General features: G+C 31.7%; 1 protein-coding gene and 1 long non-coding RNA gene across 2 annotated transcripts in view; both read right to left on the bottom strand.

Annotated features, from left to right (window-relative positions):
• LOC138693707 (putative polypeptide N-acetylgalactosaminyltransferase 10) overlaps positions 1–19,574 on the bottom strand; it is a 387,765-nt gene that overhangs the window by 72,910 nt on the left and 295,281 nt on the right. The window lies entirely within an intron of this gene.
• Positions 692–13,161, bottom strand: LOC138693708 (uncharacterized). Its single transcript, XR_011330389.1, has 4 exons — positions 13,041–13,161; positions 11,889–11,933; positions 5,131–5,175; positions 692–1,139 (listed from the first exon to the last, which is right to left on the bottom strand). It is a non-coding gene; the product is annotated as an uncharacterized lncRNA (long non-coding RNA).

Here is a 19,574-nt window from a genome sequence, read left to right on the forward strand (position 1 = left end):
GCAATGCAATTTACGGAAGTAAGATAGGCTTAAAATATGAATGAACTCTTGTATTGCTGACATTGTTAAAGAATTACTGTACATTAAATATTATTCCCAAATTTCTTATTTCTTTAGACATCACAGAGCTTTGGAGATGGTATATTAATTTATTTACTTATTTATAAGATTTGATTACACTGTACTTGTAATGTCTTTGTTTTTTTAATAATGTCAAAGTTTTCATCTTTTGTAGCCAGTTCTTCACAACCTGCACACATTTTAGTCAAAGTTTAAAATGCACACATAAGCTTGTTCCACCCTTACAAATGGTTCCTTGTCTTACTGGCAACTAGAGGCACTTTTCCCATTCTATATCAAATGTAACACTTTCATGCCTATATTAATATTCCAACAACAAGATTGTCACACATTTCTTTTGTCCATTCAGTCCATACCATCATTTACAAATATTACACTTCACCAAGGACTTCCTTGCCTGCTCTGGATACATACGGTAACATATTTCCTATCAACTTTTCAATGCTGTACATAGTGCAAATATGGTTGATCAGTACGAGATTGTTGTATTAACAAAGTTTCAGGTTTGCAGTTCTATTCTTGATGTCTTTAGTATATTTAAAGAAGTATTAAATCTCTTGACTTCTTGAGTCTTTCTTCCTTCTCTCTTTCAGTATACCAGGGATATATAAGAAAAATAAGTTAGAAGATCATTAAAAATAAACTGAAACTTTTATTTTTAACAGTTAAGCTTTTAAATTTACTAGTATGTACAACACTAATTATATACTAAATTTGTTTTTGAAAATGTGTAGTGACTAGAATGTTCTATAAAAAAAATAACAGGAAGTAATGAGGTAATTTTTATTTACTACCCGATATATATTTTATATCAGAAAATGTATATTAATTACATACAATCAACTACTCTCCAACAGAACAAGTCTCGAAAGTTACGAAACACGTTTGTAGTGAGTATTTTACGTATGGGGAGGGGCCAACACAAGGTGAAACAAACATTTCATATTTTACATAGGGTTCCAAAAATACAGATACTGTACATATGTGGTTAATTCCGAGTGGACGACACTCACATTATAGACCACTGGGCTGAATTTGTTGTCACTCTGGGGTCAGGTCTGAAAGAAGAATGATCACTAACCAATAAACAGACATGGGACTCAACCAACTGTATTTGTTAACTGTTAAAAATGCGTGTCTTTCAGACAGAATTTGTGTTCCTTCTCAATGATCATTCAGAGTTTAAATATGTATTCTAGTCATTTGAGGAACTTGAGCATGTAAGATACTATTATTCTTTCTAAATTTAAATATTTTCCAAATGTCTGATAAATGAAATAACTTAACAGTAAAGCAAGTATTTCAACTGCTATGTCATAAGATATTTTCCCATTACTTTGGTAATAAATTTAATTCAATCGCCAGTAAATCAATTTGGAAGATGATCTCTCTTCGCTTCATTATTTAAATTCATCATCACCATCAGCACAAACATAAATAGTTTAGATTTAGGTTCATTTCAACCTGTTTCTATGTCTCAAGTTGCTTTTGATTTGACTGTAGAGTTATAAAATCATTAAATTAATCTAAGATAATATATATTAAGTTTTCCTGTTTTAACTTTAGTATAATTTTCAAATACAAGAAGCTGATATTTTTGAAGACGAAGTGTGGAAAGTACTTTTCAAAAATTAACTTCCCATCAGAAAAAAGCAAGTATTAATAGGTATATTTTCCTTGTTAGAAATAACACACATGGAAGTGAACAAATACAGTTCATAAATGTTCAGTATTTAATGAAGATTAAAATCTTGCCAGCATAGATACCTTAAGATATATATATATATATATATATATATAAAATAACACAGTGTCAAGAATAAATTAAAGATTCCATTCATTAGTGCAAGCAAATTACAATTCACTTCTGTATATGAAATATTACTCATGTGAACTGAATTTCCACGATAAATGAACTATCAGTACAGCGAAGATGACCAGCATTATTCACTCATATGATACAAAGAAAACATGTTAATCTTTTAATATTTCGGGTTGTAAATCTGGAGAATTCAGATGAAGTTAGCTTTACTATATTCACAAAACTGACATAAAATATATTTTCAAAAGATATATTTCCCTCTTCCTGGCACACCATTAGGCAAAAGCTGGAGCATCAATTTTTCAATGCCAGAGAACTGGTTCAAATCCCGGCAAGTTTATGTATAATTTCTGGTGGACAAAGACAGTGCTTAGTTGCAGGATACACAATCTTTCTATCCTAGTTATCATTCGTATATCCATCTCTCTTGGTGCACTGTGGGAAAAGAGAACTGCACAGTTTTTGCCCATTATGTCTTGAAAGTACAAGAGGTATCTAGTAAAAAAAGAAAATTGTAATAATTATGATGTTGCCTTGTAATCACCATACATATTTAGACTATAACCGAGGTTTGGGTCAATTATTTGTAAAAAGAATTAAATTGTAACTCATTTACAATTATGAATGAAATCTACCAGCAGTATTTATATGTAATCATTCTATTTCATGTATACATGCTTGAAAAGAATTGTACAATGCAATACACACAGGTGTTTACAGACACATAACCGATTCACTCAATCTGTTGAATTTGTCAATGTTCAATATGGGTTGACATTTAACACCATTTTGAGCATTACAATATCAGGACAATATTGTTAGATGTTTAGCCTAAGAACAATGACACAGTTTCAGAAAGTTTTTCAAGAAAGTTTTTTTCTTCTAATATATGTATTTCGTTTTTAACATCTTAGAGTATATGAAGGAAAGCACATTAAAAAATCTTTCTTCTAAACTTAAGGAGTTTCATAAATATGTGCAAGCCCATGAAGCAAGTATGTATAATCATCCACTTCTACATTGTAATATTGTAGTCATATGAGGCCTTCATGTAAATCTGGATTCACACATTTCACTGAACTTCAGAGATTAAAAAAGTATGTGGATATCATATTGTCGCCTGAATGCAAGATCTAGGTAACTTGGTTTTTCATATTTTGTGACATCGCCTATTTACTTATTTATTGCACTAAGGAATATGTCTCGTTTTCTTTTACCTATTTGTTACATTGGAAAATAGATGTCACTGGTATCGTTCAATCAGTTACCTAGATCCTGGATTACATTTTGTGCGATTTTTGCTATGCTATAAAAGAGGTAACTAAAAAACGCAAATTTCCAGTTACCTAGTTCTTGCATTCAGGCGACGATATATTCTGCCAGACTGTGTTACCTGGCCCCTGTTTGCCGAGGTTCTGAAGAATAAAGAAGCAACAGTGATTTCATTACATATTGTTACTAACAAATGCTCAACAGTAATGCAGCTCTGTTGTGTGTTGCTGACATTAACGTCAAGGTAATATAAACAGGATCAAGATAAATATTAATAAATGGAATAATAAACTGGTTCCAATTGAATTTGTAAAAGTTTCTCTTTTTGTGGGAAAAATAATTTACATTTTAAATTATCAAAGGTACATTTCACGAACATTATATCCTCTTCCATCACTGTAGTGAAAAAGGTGAGAATAGATTCGAAACTTTAATTATCCAACTCCACGTTACAGTCCTACCATTATAGACACGTGTAATTCTGAACACCAGCCCTACAGTCCTGTAGAGTAAGGTCCTCAAGGGACATGGAGTCTTTCGGAAGAAATAACAACGGTTTTATTTGCGATATTCGGAATCACACATATTATCTACTTGAAATACTAGGTGTGTCACAAGCTACACAGTTAGACCCACAATCAGTCGTTAATGAAAACTTCAGAATTTAATATGCCAAACATAAACTGAAACCATTTTTCTAATTTTTTTATAATTCTAACATTGGAGAAGGTCAGATCGCCGTCATCATCTCATTGCATAGACCAGCCTCCTATGGTGCACCCTGGGCAATGACTCTATCGGTAAACTGGCTTCATGTGGGTGAAAGACGAACAGTCATGTACCCGCCATTAGACAGTAAAACATAGTGAATGCCATTTTTACAGGTGCCTTCTACTCAGACATATAATATTTTCACTGTCAAGGCTTTTACTGGCTAGATCTGAAGGTACAAGCAACTAGCCCAGCAGCGGACCATCAGATCTGTGCCCCGTAAGATATGCAAATTGAACCCTAATTCCTTCTCAGCCTCGGTAATTCATTTCTCTCCTTGCATTCCTACCTCTCTCTTTTGTATTTCTCTCCCTTTCTCTCCCCCACTATTCACAATTTTGAACCTTCTTGCAGGATAATTTATTTGCACTTGCAGTCCAGTGTTGTCAAATCAACATGAATACTGTAGCACTGAGTGATAAAAAAAAATATTATTAAGCAAGTACTAGCATTTTTCGATGAAGAGAAACAAACAGGTCAATATCTGTTTCCTCCAAATCAGATGATATAAGGTCACAACATTTAATGAGGAACTGACTGGATTGAAGCCAAACAATGAACCTCGTGTTGTCTTGTAGGTAATGTGAGAGTTATTGTAGGGCTAATGCAGGGCTACATTATTATATTTACAGCACGTTTATCTAGAAATCGTAACTACATAACAGTAACAACGACGTTTCATAAAAAAAGGCGAGTCTTTAAAAGCAAACAGTGGCACTCCCACAAAGGAGAGGGGCTAAAGGGACTCAAGTGCAACCAATGAAAAAAAAAAAATGGAGAAAAAGGAAGAAAAGAAAGAAACGAAGAAGAGGACAGATTTATATTACACTGACGTGTATGTACCTATTATACTGGGAAGTGTGTGATTTACAAAACATTTTATTCCAAATTGCATCCACGTGAATAGATTTTTACAATACACTTTTATTTAAAAAAGCACAAAATGTCGATAATGTTCGAAAATTGGTAAATTCTATTTTGAGTGTATTTAATAGCCCACCCATTTCTACCAGGGAATCACTTTCTGTAATTCTCAGTTCATCCACACTTTCAATAAGAAATCAGTTTTACAGCTTCAATGTTGCCTTATATCACTGATTACGGATAGCCTCCCCCCCCCCCCCCAAACTATATATCTTTGTGACCCACAGGAAACAAACAAATAACAGTAAATGTGAACTCACCACACTTGTTGTGGGGCAGAGGCGGCATACCAGGCCAGACAGAGGCTGTAAAGAGAAGAAATAACATTTCGATTAAAGTAATATTAAATAGAAGGGATGCAGGCATTCAATATAATATATGATATGTCGTGTTTTAGGTTTTTGCCAGCTGCTATTGAAGCATTAGACATATCTGGTGCAGAACTGTGTATTCAACACTGAGTAGATGTATTGCTCATAAACTGAATCAGGCTGAAGATGGAATTCAGACAAAAAAGACCTCTCAGCACATAAACAAACAAATAAATTACAAATTTACAATCTGTACCAAATCAGCACAAGTTTAGATATATAACACCAATTTGTATAACAAATCAATACAAAATACAAACTACATAACAATGTGAGTTATTTCCCTGCGTCACACTGCCACGTGTGCTAAGTAGCACATCCTAACACTACTTAAAGCTGAATATAAATTAAGACATTAATAACAATCCATGGCCAAGGTCAACCAACAAACTATTGTCGTCACGTGCACAAGCCTGGGCAGAGGTGATCGATCATCCAACAGATACAGGAGTAACGTGGTGAGCAAGATCTTCCCTCGAGTAAATGAAGACATTAAGTAATACTAATATACAGGGTGTTTAAAAAATACGGGGCATAATTTCAGGTATGTATTTCCCACATGTAGACAATCAAAATAGTTCATTACAGCATGTGTCCGGAAATGCTTCATTTCCGAGTTATGACCTTCACAACATTGAAATTCACCAGAACGTTTTTATTTCCGCAGGTCGTTGTCATTACAGAAGATGTTCAAAATGTCCACCTCCTGCTTGAATACAGACCTCACATCGATGTCTCATTGACCTGCGAACACGATCCCAAACTCCAGGAGTATTGCGTATGTCCTCAGAACATGCCACAATTCGATTCCGAAGGGATTCCAAATCAGGCACCGGAGACAAATAAACCAATGATTTTAAATGGCCCCACAAGTAGAAATCGAGAGGGTTCAGATCAGGTGAGCGTGGAGGCCAAGCAATTGGGCCACCTCTACCTATCCATCGATCAGGAAACCTTCGATCCAAGTACCAGCGAGCCGTACGACTGAAGTGTGCAGGAGCGCCATCATGCAAGAAGTGAATGCGTTGACGATTGATCAGTGGAGTGTCTTCTAAAACATGAGGTATGGTGTTTTCCAGGAAGTTTGTGTACGCCTGCCTCGTAAGTCTGTTTACAAGTACATGGGGTCCAACTAATCAATCACAAATGATACCGGCCCACATGTTGAGGGAGAACCGCACCTGGTGATGAGATGGAACAGTTGCACGTGGGTTTTCATACGCCCATACATGCTGATTGTGGAAATTTGTTATGCCATCTCGTGTGATCAGTGCTTCATCTGTAAATAATACTAAGGCAGGAAAGTTCGGATTTACACCACACTGCTGCAAGAACCACTGACAGAACCTAACTCGTGCAGGGTAATCTGCTGGTGACAGGGCCTGTACACGTTGCAAATGATAAGGATACAATTGATACTCTTTCAACAGTCTCCAGACAATCGTATGAGGAACATTGACTTGCAACGCTACCCTTCATGTGCTGATAGAAGGAGTCATGTTCACAGCCTCCAGAATCTCCTCCTGTACTTCTGGAGTTGTAGATCTTGGTCGTACCCTTCCCAAACCAGGAGAGTTAAATTTTCCATACTCGCACAGACGGTAATGGAGACGTACAAATGTCTTCCGATCTGGACATTGTCACTGTGGGTACCTCTCCTGGTACAAACGACGAGCCAGCGCAGCATTGCCGTCCGCCTTACCGTACATGAAGTGTATCTCTGTCAGCTCTTGATTTGAATACATGTCGCACAGTCTAATGCCTACACAACACTGAATGTAACCTTCGCCTCGGAATGAACTGTCAGAGTGCCCTCTTAACGTCTCCTTTGACGGCAACGACCTGCGGAAAGAAAAACGTTCTGGTGAATTTCAATGTTGTGAAGGCCATAACTCGGAAATAAAGCATTTCCGGACACATGTTGTAATGAACTATTTTGATTGTCTACATGTGGGAAATACATATCTGAAATTATGCCCCGTATTTTTGAAACACCCTGTATAAAAGGAGTAATAGTGAAAACATGAAATAATTTTGTTGCTGACCCAATGCAATACAGAAAATATGTTATTGTCTATTTATGGCTTAGTTATATAATGTGAACAAAATTTGGATAAGCTTCGATAATACAAATGAATTACAAATTTCGCGAGTTTGATTTCCAATCATCTCAGAATTCAACATTAACATCATAGCCTACGAAAATATTACCACATTTCCAAACTATGCGTGAGTTGTACCAACTCTGAAAGCCATTCCTTGACACCTACCTGTATTGTGTTGTTACATACTTTCTTGAACATTGCCTACCCCATTTCATTAAGATTTCACTGTAATTTAGAATCTCCATAATATTAATAACATTATTTCATACACTTCTCTGATTTCATTTCCTCCATAATCATCTTTGTTTCTGAAGTTTTCTCAATCTTATCGTGGTTGTTGTATTTATGTACAGTTTCCCTGAAAAAGGATGAGACGATTGAATATTCCTAAGTCTCAGATGTAAGACATTGCGCATGATCGGAGACCAGAGCACTGATACACAAGATAACGAATATTGAGTTACTTAAATTCAGACTATTTGGTTTGTTACTAGCATCGTTCCGAAATTCACTTCAAAAACTGCAAAAAATATGATAATATTACGTAAACGAAAGATAAATATATATATAAATCGTGTAGTTAAATCGACAATGGACCTTCATGACTAGATCGACACTCCGCACAGAAAGGAAAGCTTTCGTGTCGTTTCAATAGCTCAGACGCTAAGACTTCTGCATGTTGTGTAGAAGAGTGCGAGTTCGAATCTTAGTCTACATCAACGATTTTTTTTATCTAAATAACGTTGAAATAGCTATGTAACGTTGAAATAGAGTTTTACAAAGTCCTGAGATTAAGTGTTAATGATCGCAAACAATACAAAATTACAAGTTATAATATTATAAACGTTAATCTAATGAATGCATTTATACACACACATATACAATGTAAATGCATATATATTAAAAACTAACAATTAAAATGAAATTAAATATATATATATATATATATATATATATATATATAATAATAGACAAACTTTTACAAAGGTTTAGAGTCCTTAGGCTATGTCATTTGTTGAGTAATTATTACAATATTTTATTAATAGCTTTCCCATATGTGTAAGAAATGCACTCGCACAAAACAATTTTTGTTAAAAGTATGGCTTTGGATTTTTTCATTCTCACACCTTCAGTTAATTTTAACTATTTTATCTACGTGTTTGCAATAGTATTTAATTTAGTATGCATTCAAGTTTATTCATGTTATGATTGAATGGAAAAGCACTGTTGCAGTTATTGACTAATTACATATATTAATACTAATTATTAAATGCATCTGTTAAGTAACCAATTGCAGTATCTTTTGCAAAATCTTGAATGTTTAAGTTGTCAATAATATTTCTGTAGTATATACTATAATACGTTAAAAGAATTTGCAATAGATTTGGGATCCTCTACTTTATAATAATTGGTTTTAATAAAAAAATATTTTCTTTCTTAGGATATCTACAAGTTTAAATTTAATAATATTCCGAATAGGTTTAATTGCATTATCTGAATTTTGTACTTTTCTATTCAAATATATTCTATTTCCCTCTTTCATAATTTTTGATAAATTACACTGTACTCCTTGCAGTATTTAAGAACATGAGGATCATTACATTGCAACTCATTACATATAGATTCTTCTTTTTAATACATGAGATTTTGAAGTCCCTGCGTTATCTACATGTTTTTACTTTTGAATTTTTTCACAACATTGAGTGGAGAACATCCACTGAAGTGATTATGAAATTAAGTGAAAAATGCAATACATTAACTCTTAATATCAGTAGTACCAGTATCATATACGTTTTTCCAAGATTCATTTTGTAGACATAAATGTAAATAATCATTAGATACAGCATTTACGATCCTTTCTTAGTTTTTAAATTAATATTTTGAAATTGTTCAGTGACATTGGAAACACATAGGATTTGTTTATCATGTTCAGACAAGCCATTGATTATAGGTTCTGTCGAATAGGAATTAGTCTAATTCTGTGTACAAAACATTTATCAATGGCTGTGCTACTTCAGCTTAGATTTAATTTGATTAGTTTCACAACAACTGGACTTCCTGTTATATCCTGTTATTTAGATATTTAATTTAGGGTTGATTTATTAACTCTTACTATGCAAGATGCCTCTTATTTCAATAATTCTATATCACGTTAAATAGTCATTGTCTACACTAAAGTATTATCGTCATCCCTCACTTCTCATCGTAATGGCGAACCGACATGACATGAGACAGCGAGTTATAGCTATAGTTGAGGCTGGATATGGGGCTAGATCTGCTGGCCGTTTGGTCGGTGTTCCTGGAAGTACAGCCGCGAGGTGGGTTCATCGTTACCAAAATTTAGGGGAGGTCGAAAATCTCCCTATTCCTGGGCGTCCGCGGATTTCTTCATTGGAAGAGGATGCTCTCTTATTCGAGACAGTTCGACAGGACCCCTTTCTGACTGCTAACGAAATAAGAGCAGCATCTAACTTTCCCGGCTCTTCACAGACTGTGATCAGCAGGTTGAGGAACCGCGGTATTAGGAGCCGGAGGGCTGCGCAAATGGAAATATTGGGGGAAGCACAAGCTGTCGACCATCTTGCCTTCGCTACCAATCGAGTGGATTTCGATTGGAGAGATGTAATTTTCTCCGACGAAACAACCATCTCGAGTGATTACGAAGGTCCTGTCCGTGTCTATCGTGAGGATGGTTTCCGACATGACCAGCGCTATGTGCACCGACGTGAAAGATCGGGGCGCTTTAGCATATCGTGTTGGGGGCGGATGTCTTACGATGGACCTGGCGTTATAGAAGCATCTATGGCCGGTTTAATGCGGGAACTTACGAGCACATTATGGAAAATATATTCCTTCCCTCCGCCCGAGAACGTTTTCCCGAAGGAACATTGCTGTTCCAGCAGGATAACCATCCCGTGCACTATGCTGCAAGCATTCAAAGATGGTTCAAAGGAGACCCGAGATCGAAATCATTAATTGGCCTCCGAAGTCACCTGATTTGAATGTCATCGAAAATTTATGGGCGGAATTGAAAAAGAGAAGGTTAGCCCCTATGCCCACCGACGCCCTCGAAATCGAGACGAATTGTGGGATCAAGTTGTTGACACCTGGGAAGATCTCGCCGGGGATCAGAACTTATTCCACAATCTCTTGACATCCATGCCGGATCGACTTAGAGCTGTAATAGAAGCTGATAGCATGTGGACAAGATTTTAAGTTAACAGGTCTCTTTTTGTTTCTTATGATTTTTGTTTGAGGAAGAATACTTTTAACTTCCAAGTAAGGTTTATTTTTTTTGACGAGGTTCAGCCAACTTGTAAAACCCAGAAGTTGGGCATAAATTATTAATATTTTTCGACAAATTAGACAGTCGAGGAACTCTGAACAAATTAATTACACCGCAATAAAAAAAAGTTTTACCCGGGATCGAACACGAGACGTTTCGGTTATACAGTCGAACCAACACGCTACTATATGAGCTACCGAGACAAGACAGTGACAGCAGCAGTCCAGAATGTAGATCTCTTAGCAGGTATTTGCCATTCGGTACAGTGAAGCAATGATATTTTGTGACTCCAGCTATGTTGTGAAATCCTGGCCTTAAATAGCAGTCTTCTTCGTGATCCTTATTCTGGTCCTTGTCCTTGTTGTGGTCCTTGTAACAATTCTTGTACTATTTGTCATGGTATGTATCGTTACGTCGATATCGAGTGAACCGCGCTGTAGAACTTTAACTTCCGACGACCAAGAATCGTCTCATTCTTTTTAAGGGTAACTGTACATTTACATTGAAAGTCTATCACTTTTTTCAATCCCCACAACAAATGCGGCTATGGCTTAACTCCCTTTCTCATAATAAATTTGGCAAAATATTAATTGTGACGATCAGTATAATATTCTGAATGCAATTGTAGTAACTGTAAAAAAATTGTGCTGATAAACAACATCATAACGCCTAGCTGTAATTTTCTGAAATCCAGATTAGATGATATAAGGTCACGACATTTAATAAGGAACTTATTAGTTTTGAGCAAGACAATGAATCTTGTGTTGTTTACTAGGTAACATAGGAATAATGCGGGGCCACATATTCTGGTTGCAAGTTTATCTTGAGGCCATAATAACGAAATTCGATAGAATGAGAGTGTTTACAAATAAACATTGGCACACCCAAGAGCGAGGGGGGCTAAGTGGGTGAAAAAAAGTATGAAGAAAAGGAAATGGTTATATTATACTGACGTGACTGTATGTATTATTGTGGGAATTGTGTGATTATTAGAACACTTAATTTTAAATAGGATGAATGTGAATTGATCTTAACAATATACTTTTATTTCCAAAAGCTCAGCATTTCAATAATGATCGAAGATATGAAATGTTTATTTCGAGTGTGTCTAATAGCCCCAGCCATTCACATCAGCAATCACTTTCAGGTTTCAGTCCATCTGCACTTCGCATAGAGATTCAATGCTGCTCTATGACACTGATTGCAGATAGCCCTCACCCGCAAATCATACTTCAGGAAAGTGAACATGAACTCACATTTATGTGACGTCCAGGTTTGTGCCATTTCGGGTATGTTGGCTGCTATAAAGAAAAGAAATGACAGAATATATTACAATTCAAGTGATTAAATCATTTGGTTAATGGCAGGCAACTAACACTAATTAGGTGGCATGTCTTTGTTGAGGTGTGATGTGTCATTTTCGGATATATTAATCTCGTCTTGTGATTCTATAAAGAAATGAACTGAAAATCTGTAATAGAATTCAAGTGATTAAATCATTTGCTTAAAACCAAATATGTAACACTAATTAGAAGGGATACAATCACAGAATATAATATAACTAGTGGCTTGTGCAGCAAATGCTGCTGAAAACTAAGTTCGTTAGACGTTCAAATAAAAATTTTTCAGGTTTATTTTCAATGAAGAATACTTGTCTTTTTGATAGTTATTTGCTTCCATAATAATGAAACATACTCCCTCTGAATGAATTTTTTTAGGTCAAATACTTTTTCTACAACCTATCCAACATCAGTTTTTGAGTTTCAATGCGAAAACGCAAGTATCAATGTCAGGACGATAGCAGTAGCTATTTCAGGTCATTGTGGATTGTAGGCAAAAGTTAAAAAAATGTCAGGTTTGCTAAGCTTTCGAACAATTGCATTTTCGTATAGCTGCTGCATGTAGAACTTGAAATGTAGAGCGTAAAATCATTTTATACTACTAAGATATCTTGCTGAAATGATCTGGAGACTACAAAATTTTCTAGGCCTCTTATTTTATCAGTAAGTAATACCTTTTGATCTTTCCTTAGGAACTGTAATTTTTGCGCTCTCTCGAGCCAATACTGAAGACAATGACACAATCAATATCTACACTACACCGCCATTAAGTATATGAAAATGACCCAACCCCACTGGGTTAATAAGTATAAAAATATTCGATTTTTATTAACAATATTATTATCTTACTTAAGTTTTGTACTTATATATAGCAGCCACTCAGTAAATTATAGAAATGAAGATCTAAATTAAGATATTCTCTACATTTACTTACATAACCTCAAAACGTTTCACTTTCATGTCATCAATATAGCATTAATATTATGTACAATTAATGAAAAATAGATCCATCATGATATTAACTATAATAATATTTAATATCTAATGGTAATGATGTCACCAAACCACCTCAAGTTTCGCAGATTTGAATATCCAATACACAGCTGTACTCAGAAAATTATACACTGCAGAATCAGTTTTTAATAACAAATTGAATTGAGCTCTAAATACGTCGGCAATCCTGCAGGTCATACCTTCGTGTAATAGCCTATTGTTTATTGCAGTGTGTGTTTTGTTCTGAAATCCGATCAAGTCGGCCGTGATTCAATAAAAACTTTGGGTTCCAAGCTTCAAAATGAGGGGTTATTTATTAAAATCCGGTCAGCCGTTTTCCCGTAATTTCCATTACCAGTTCAAATTATATGTATAGATTATTTTGTCGAATTTTGGGTGTTTGACAGCTGCTTTTCAAACATTAGAAGTATCTGGTGAAGATCTCGCTACTCAAATAGGCTACCGTACTTACTGGCGTTTAAGGAACCCGGAGGTTCATTTTGAGAAATTTAGAAAATGTTAGTATATTTTCAGATTTTTTGGAATTTCGACATTTTAAAAATTTTTGGAAATTTTGAAAAAATTTGAAAATTATTGATATTTTTGAAAAATTTGAAATTTTTTGGAATTTCGTCGAAATTTGAAAATTTTTTAAAACTTGAAAATTTTGAAAACATTGAAAAATTTTTAAAATTTTGTAATTTTTTGGAATTTCGTCCAATTTTGAAAATTTCGGAAAATTTTGAAAGTTTTCAAATTTTGAAATTTTTTGGAATTTCGTCGAATTTTGAAAATTTTTGAACATTTTATAATTTTTGGGAATTTTTGAAAATTTTATAATTTTTTTAAATTTTTGAAAATTTTGAAATTTTTTGGAATTTCGACAGTTTTTGAAAATTTATGAATCTTTTGAAAATTTTGAATTTTTTGAAAATTTTTGAAAATTTTGAAATTTTTTTGAATTTCGACGATTTTTGAAAATTTTGAAAATTTTTTTTAAATTTAAAAAATGTTGAAAATTTGAAAAAATTCTTAAAATTTCTTTGATTTTTTAAATTATTGTACTGCTAGCTGGGAGCAGAGAGCCTGCTGGTGCAGTCCAGAGAATGCCGTGGCTGACATGTGTAGCCTCGAGCCTATTGTGCTGCCAGGGGGAGTATTCGAAATAATTGAACTTTTTGAAAAATTTAGAAAATGTTAGGAAATTTTCAGATTTTTTGGAACTTCGACAAATTTTGAAAAATTTTTTGAAAATTTTGAAGACTTCTTAACGTGCTGCCAGGGGGAGTATTGGAAATAATTGAAATTTTTGAGAAATTTAGAAAACGTTAAACAAATATTCAGATTTTTTTGGAATTTCGACAAATTTTGAAAATTTTTTCAAAATTTTGAAGAATTTTTAACGATTTTGAAAATTTTGAAAATATAGAAAATTTTGAAATTTTTCGGAATTTCGACGATTTTGAAAATTTTTTAAATTTATGAACTTTTAAAAATTTTTGAAAATTTTCTGTTTTTTGAAAATTTTTGAAAATTTTGAAATAATTTGAAAATTTTTGAAAATTTGGAAATTTTTTAATATTTTTCAAAAATTTTCAAATATTTTGGAATTTCGACAATTTTTGAAAATTTTTGAAAATTTTGAAATTTTTTGGAATTTCGACGATTTTTGAAAATTTTTTAAATTTTTTTGATTTTTGAAAATTTTTGAAAATTTTGGATTTTTTGAAAATTTTTGAAAATTTTGGATTTTTTGAAAATTTTTGAAAATTTTGGATTTTTTGAAAATTTTTGAAAATTTTGAAGTTTTTTGGAATTGCTACGATTTTTGAAAATTTTTGAAATTTTTGAAAATTTTGAAAATTTTTGAAAATTTGGAATTTTTTGGAATTATGCCGATATTTGAAAATTTGACATATTTCTAAAAATTAAAAACTTATAACAAATTCTTAAATTTCCTTTAATTATTGAACTTATTGTACTGCTAGTTGGGATGCAACCTAGAGGATGCCGTGGCTGACATGTGTAGCCTCGAGCCTATTGGTGCTGCCACTGGGAGTATTCGAAATATTTGAAATTTTTTATGAATTTACAAAATGTTAGGAAATTTTCAGAATTTTTGTAATTTCGACAAATTTTTAAAATTTTTTGAAATTTTGGAAGAATTTTTAACGTTTTTGAAAATTTTGAAATTTTTTTGGAATTTCGACGATTTTTTTTAAATTTTTTAAATTTTGAAATATTTGAAAATCTAGGAAAATTTTTAAAATTTTTGAAAATTTTGAAATTTTTTGGAATTTCGATTGTTTTTGAAAATTTTGACAAATTTTTAAAAATTTAAAAAATGTCGATAACTCTAACAAATTCTTAATTTCCTTTAATTATCGAATTTATTGTACTGCTAGTTTGGAGCGGCGAGCCTGCTGATGCAACTCACAGGTTTGCCGAGGCTGACAAATGTGTAGCCTGGAGCCTATCGGTGCTGCCAGGAGTGTAGGAAATTATTGAAATTTTTGAGGAATTTAGAAAAAGTTGGGAAATTTTCAGAATTTTTGGAATTTTGACAAATTTTTTTTTTTAATTTGGAAGAATTTTTAACGTTTCTGAAATTTTTGAAAATTTTGAAATTTTTTGAAAATTTTGAAATTTTTTGGAATTTCGACGATTTTTGAAAATTTGTGAAATTTTTGAAGTTTTTGGAAATTTAGGATTATTTTGAAAATTTTTAAATTTTTTTAAATTTTGAAGAGTTTAAAAATTTTTGAAAATTTTTAATTTTTTGAGAATTTTTTAAATTTTTGAAAATTTTGAAGTTTTTGAAACTTTCTGAAAATTTTGAAATTATTGGAATTTCGACGGTTTTTGAAAATTTTGACAAATTCTTGAAAATTTAAAAAATTTTGATAAGTCTAAGAAATTCTTAATTTCCTTTAATTATTGAACTTATTGTACTGCTAGTTTGGAGCGGCGAGCCTGCAGATGCAACTCAGAGGATGGCATGCCGTGGTTGACAATGTGTAGCCTGGAGCCTATCGGTGCTGCCAGGGGGAGTGTAGGAAATAATTGAAATTTTTTAGGAATTTAGAAGTTGGGAAATTTTCAAAATTTTTGAAATTTCGACAAAATTTTGAATTTTTTTTGAAAATTTGGAAGAATTTTTAACGTTGTTAAAATTTTTGAAAAGTTTTAAAAATTTTGAATTTTTTTCGAATTTCGACGATTTTTGAAAATTTTGACAAGTTTTTTAAAATTTAAAAAATTTTGATAACTCTAACAAATTGTTAAATTTCCTTAAATTATTGAACTTATTCTACTGCTAGTTTGAATCGGCGAGCCTGCAGATGCAACCCAGAGGATGCCGTGGTTTACATGTGTAGCATGGAGCCTATCGGTGCTGAATGGGAGATTATAAGAAATAATTGAAATTTTTGAGGAATTTAGAATAAGTTGGGAAATTGTCAGAATTTTTGGAATTTCGACAAATTTTTTTAATTTTTTTGAAAATTTGGAAGAATTTTTAACGTTTTTGAAATTTTTGAAAATTTTGAAATTTTTGAAAATTTTGGATTTTTTTGAAAATTTTTTAATTTTTTTTTAAATTTTGAAGTATCTGAAAATTTTTCAAAATTTTGAAATTTTTTGGAATTTCGACGGTTTTTGAAAATATTGACAAATTTTTAAAAATTTAAAAAATTTTGATAACTCAACAAATTCTTAATTTCCTTTAATTATTGAAATTATTGTACTGCTAGTTTGGAGCGGCGAGCCTGCAGATGCAACACAGAGGTTGCCGTGGTTGACGGATGTGTAGCCTGAAGCCAGGGGGAGTGTAGGAAATAATTGAAATTTTTGAGGAATTTCGAAAAAGTTGGAAAATTTTTAGAATTTTTGGAATTTTGACAAATTTTTATTTTTTTTTAAATTTGGAAGAATTTTTAACGTTTTTAAAATTTTTGAAAATTTTTGAAAATTTTGAATTTTTTGGATTTTCGACGATTTTTGAAAATTTTTGAAATTTTTTAAGTTTTTGGAAATTTAGGATTATTTTGAAAATTTTTGAAAATTTTGAAGAGTTTGAAAATTTTTGAAAATTTTGAATTTTTTGAGAATTCTTTAGATTTTTTAAAATTCTTTTATTTCCTTTTTTTTTTGAACTTATTGTAGTGCTAGTTGGTAGCAGCGAGCTAGCAGATGAAACCCAGAGGATGCCGTGGCCGACATGTGTAGCCACGAGGCTATCGGTGCTGCAAGGGGGAGTATTGGAAATAATTGAAATTTTTGAGGAATTTAGAAAATGTTAGGAAATTTTCGGAATGTTTGGAATTTCGACATATATTTAAAATTTTTTGAAAATTTAGAAGAATTTTTATTGTTTTTGAAAGTTTTTGGAACTTGGAGAATTTTCGAAAATTTTTTAAATTTTTGAAAATTTTTTAAAATTTTGAAATTTTTTAAAATTCTTTAAAATTTTGAAATTTTTTGGAATTTTGATGATTTTTTTAAAATTTTTGAAATTTTTGAAAATTTTGAAGTTTTTTAAAATTTTTGAAATTTTTAAATTTTTTGCAATTTCGACGATTTTTGAAAATTTTGACAAATTTTTAAAAATTTAAAAAATGTTGATAAGTCTAACAAATTCTTAAATTTCCTCTAATTATTGAACTTATTGCACTGCTAGTTTGGGCAGGCGAGCCTGCAGATGCAACATAGAGGTTGCCGTGGTTGACAGATGTGTAGCCTGGAGCCTATCGGTGCTGCCATGGAGAGTACAGGAAATAATTGAAATTGTTGAGGAATTTAGAAAAAGTTAGGGAATATGCAGAATTTTTGTAATTTCGACAAAATTTTTATTTTTTTTTTTAATTTGGAAGAATTTTTAACGTTTTTGAAATTTTTGAAAATTTTTGGAAATTTTGAAAATTTTTGAATATTTTGAATTTTTTGGTATTTCGACGTTTTTTGAAAATTTTTTGAAATTTTTTAGTTTTGAAAATTTTTTAAATTTTGAAAATTTTTCAAAATTTTGAAATTTTCGAAAATTTTATGAAAATTTTGAAGTTTATTGCAATTTCGACGATTTTTGAAAATTTTTTAAATTTTTCAAAATTTTTGAAAATTTTTTAAATTTTTAGAAAATTTTTTAAATTTTTAAAAATTTTGAAGTTTTTGAAAATTTTTGAAAATTTTGAAATTTTTTGGAATTTCGACGATTTTTGAAAATTTTGACAAATTTTTTAAAATTTAAAAAAATTTTGATATATCTAACAAATTCTTAAATTTCCTTTAATTATTGAACATATTGTACTGCTAGTTTGGTGTGGCGAGCCTGCTGATGCAATCTAGAGGATGCCATGGTTGACATGTGTAGCCTGGAGCCAATCGGTGCTGCCAGGGAGAGTATAGGAAATAATTGATATTTTTGAGGAATTTAGAAGTCAGGAAATTTGCAGAATTTTTGGAATTTCGACAAAATTTTTAATTTTTTTTTGAAAATTTGGAAGAATATTTAATGCATTTGAAAGTGAAAATTTTTGAAAATTTTAAAATTTTTTGGAATATCGACGATTTTTGAAAATTTTTGAAATTTTTTAAGTTTTTGTAAATTTTGGATGAGTTTGAAAATTTTTGAATTTTTTGAAGATTTTGAAGTTTTGAAATTTTTGAAAATTTTTGAAAATTTTGCATTTTTTGAGAATATTTTAAATTTATGAAAATTTTGAAGTTTTTGGAAATTTTTGAAAATTTTGAAAATTTTTGAAAATTCGGAATTTTTTGGAAATATGCCGATATTTGAAAATTTTGGCAAACTTTTAAAAATTAAAAAAATTATTACTAACAAATTCTTAAATTTCCTTTAATTATTGAACTTATTGTACTGCTAGTTGAGAGCGGAGAGCCTGCAGATGCAACCTAGAGGATGCCGTGGCTGACATGTGTAGCCTCGAGCCTATCGGTGCTGCCACTGGGAGTATTCGAAATATTTGAAATTTTTAATGAATTTACTAAATGTTAGGAAATTTTCAGAATTTTTGTAATTTCGACAAATTTTTAAAATTTTTAGAAATTTTGGAAGAATTTTTAACGTTTTTGAAATTTTTGAAAATTTTTGAAAATTTTGAAATTTTTTGGAATTTCGACCATTTTTGAAAATTTTGACAGATTTTTAAAAATTAAAAAAAAGATAACTTAAATTCTTAATTTCCTTTAATTTTTGAACATATTGTACTGCTAGTTAGGAGTGGCGAGACTGGTGATGCAATCTAGAGGATGCCGTGGTTGACATGTGTAGCCTGGAGCCTATCGGTGCTGCCAGGGAGAATTTAGGAAATAATTGAAATTGTTGAGGAATTTAGAAAAAGTTAGGAAATATGCAGAATTTTTGTAATTTCGACAAAATTTTTAATTATTTTGAAAATTTGGCAGAATTTTTAACGTTTTTGAAATTTTTGAAAATTTTTGGAAATTTTGAAAGTTTTTGAATATTTTGAAATTTTTTGGAATTTCGACGTTTTTTGAAAATTTTTGAAAATTTTTCAAAATTTTTGAAAATTAGGAACTTTTTGCTATTTCGACGGTTTTTGAAAATTTTTTAAATTTTTTAAATTTTTG

This window comes from Periplaneta americana, unplaced genomic scaffold, assembly GCF_040183065.1.
Source record: "Periplaneta americana isolate PAMFEO1 unplaced genomic scaffold, P.americana_PAMFEO1_priV1 scaffold_18, whole genome shotgun sequence".
Lineage (NCBI taxonomy): Eukaryota > Metazoa > Arthropoda > Insecta > Blattodea > Blattidae > Periplaneta > Periplaneta americana.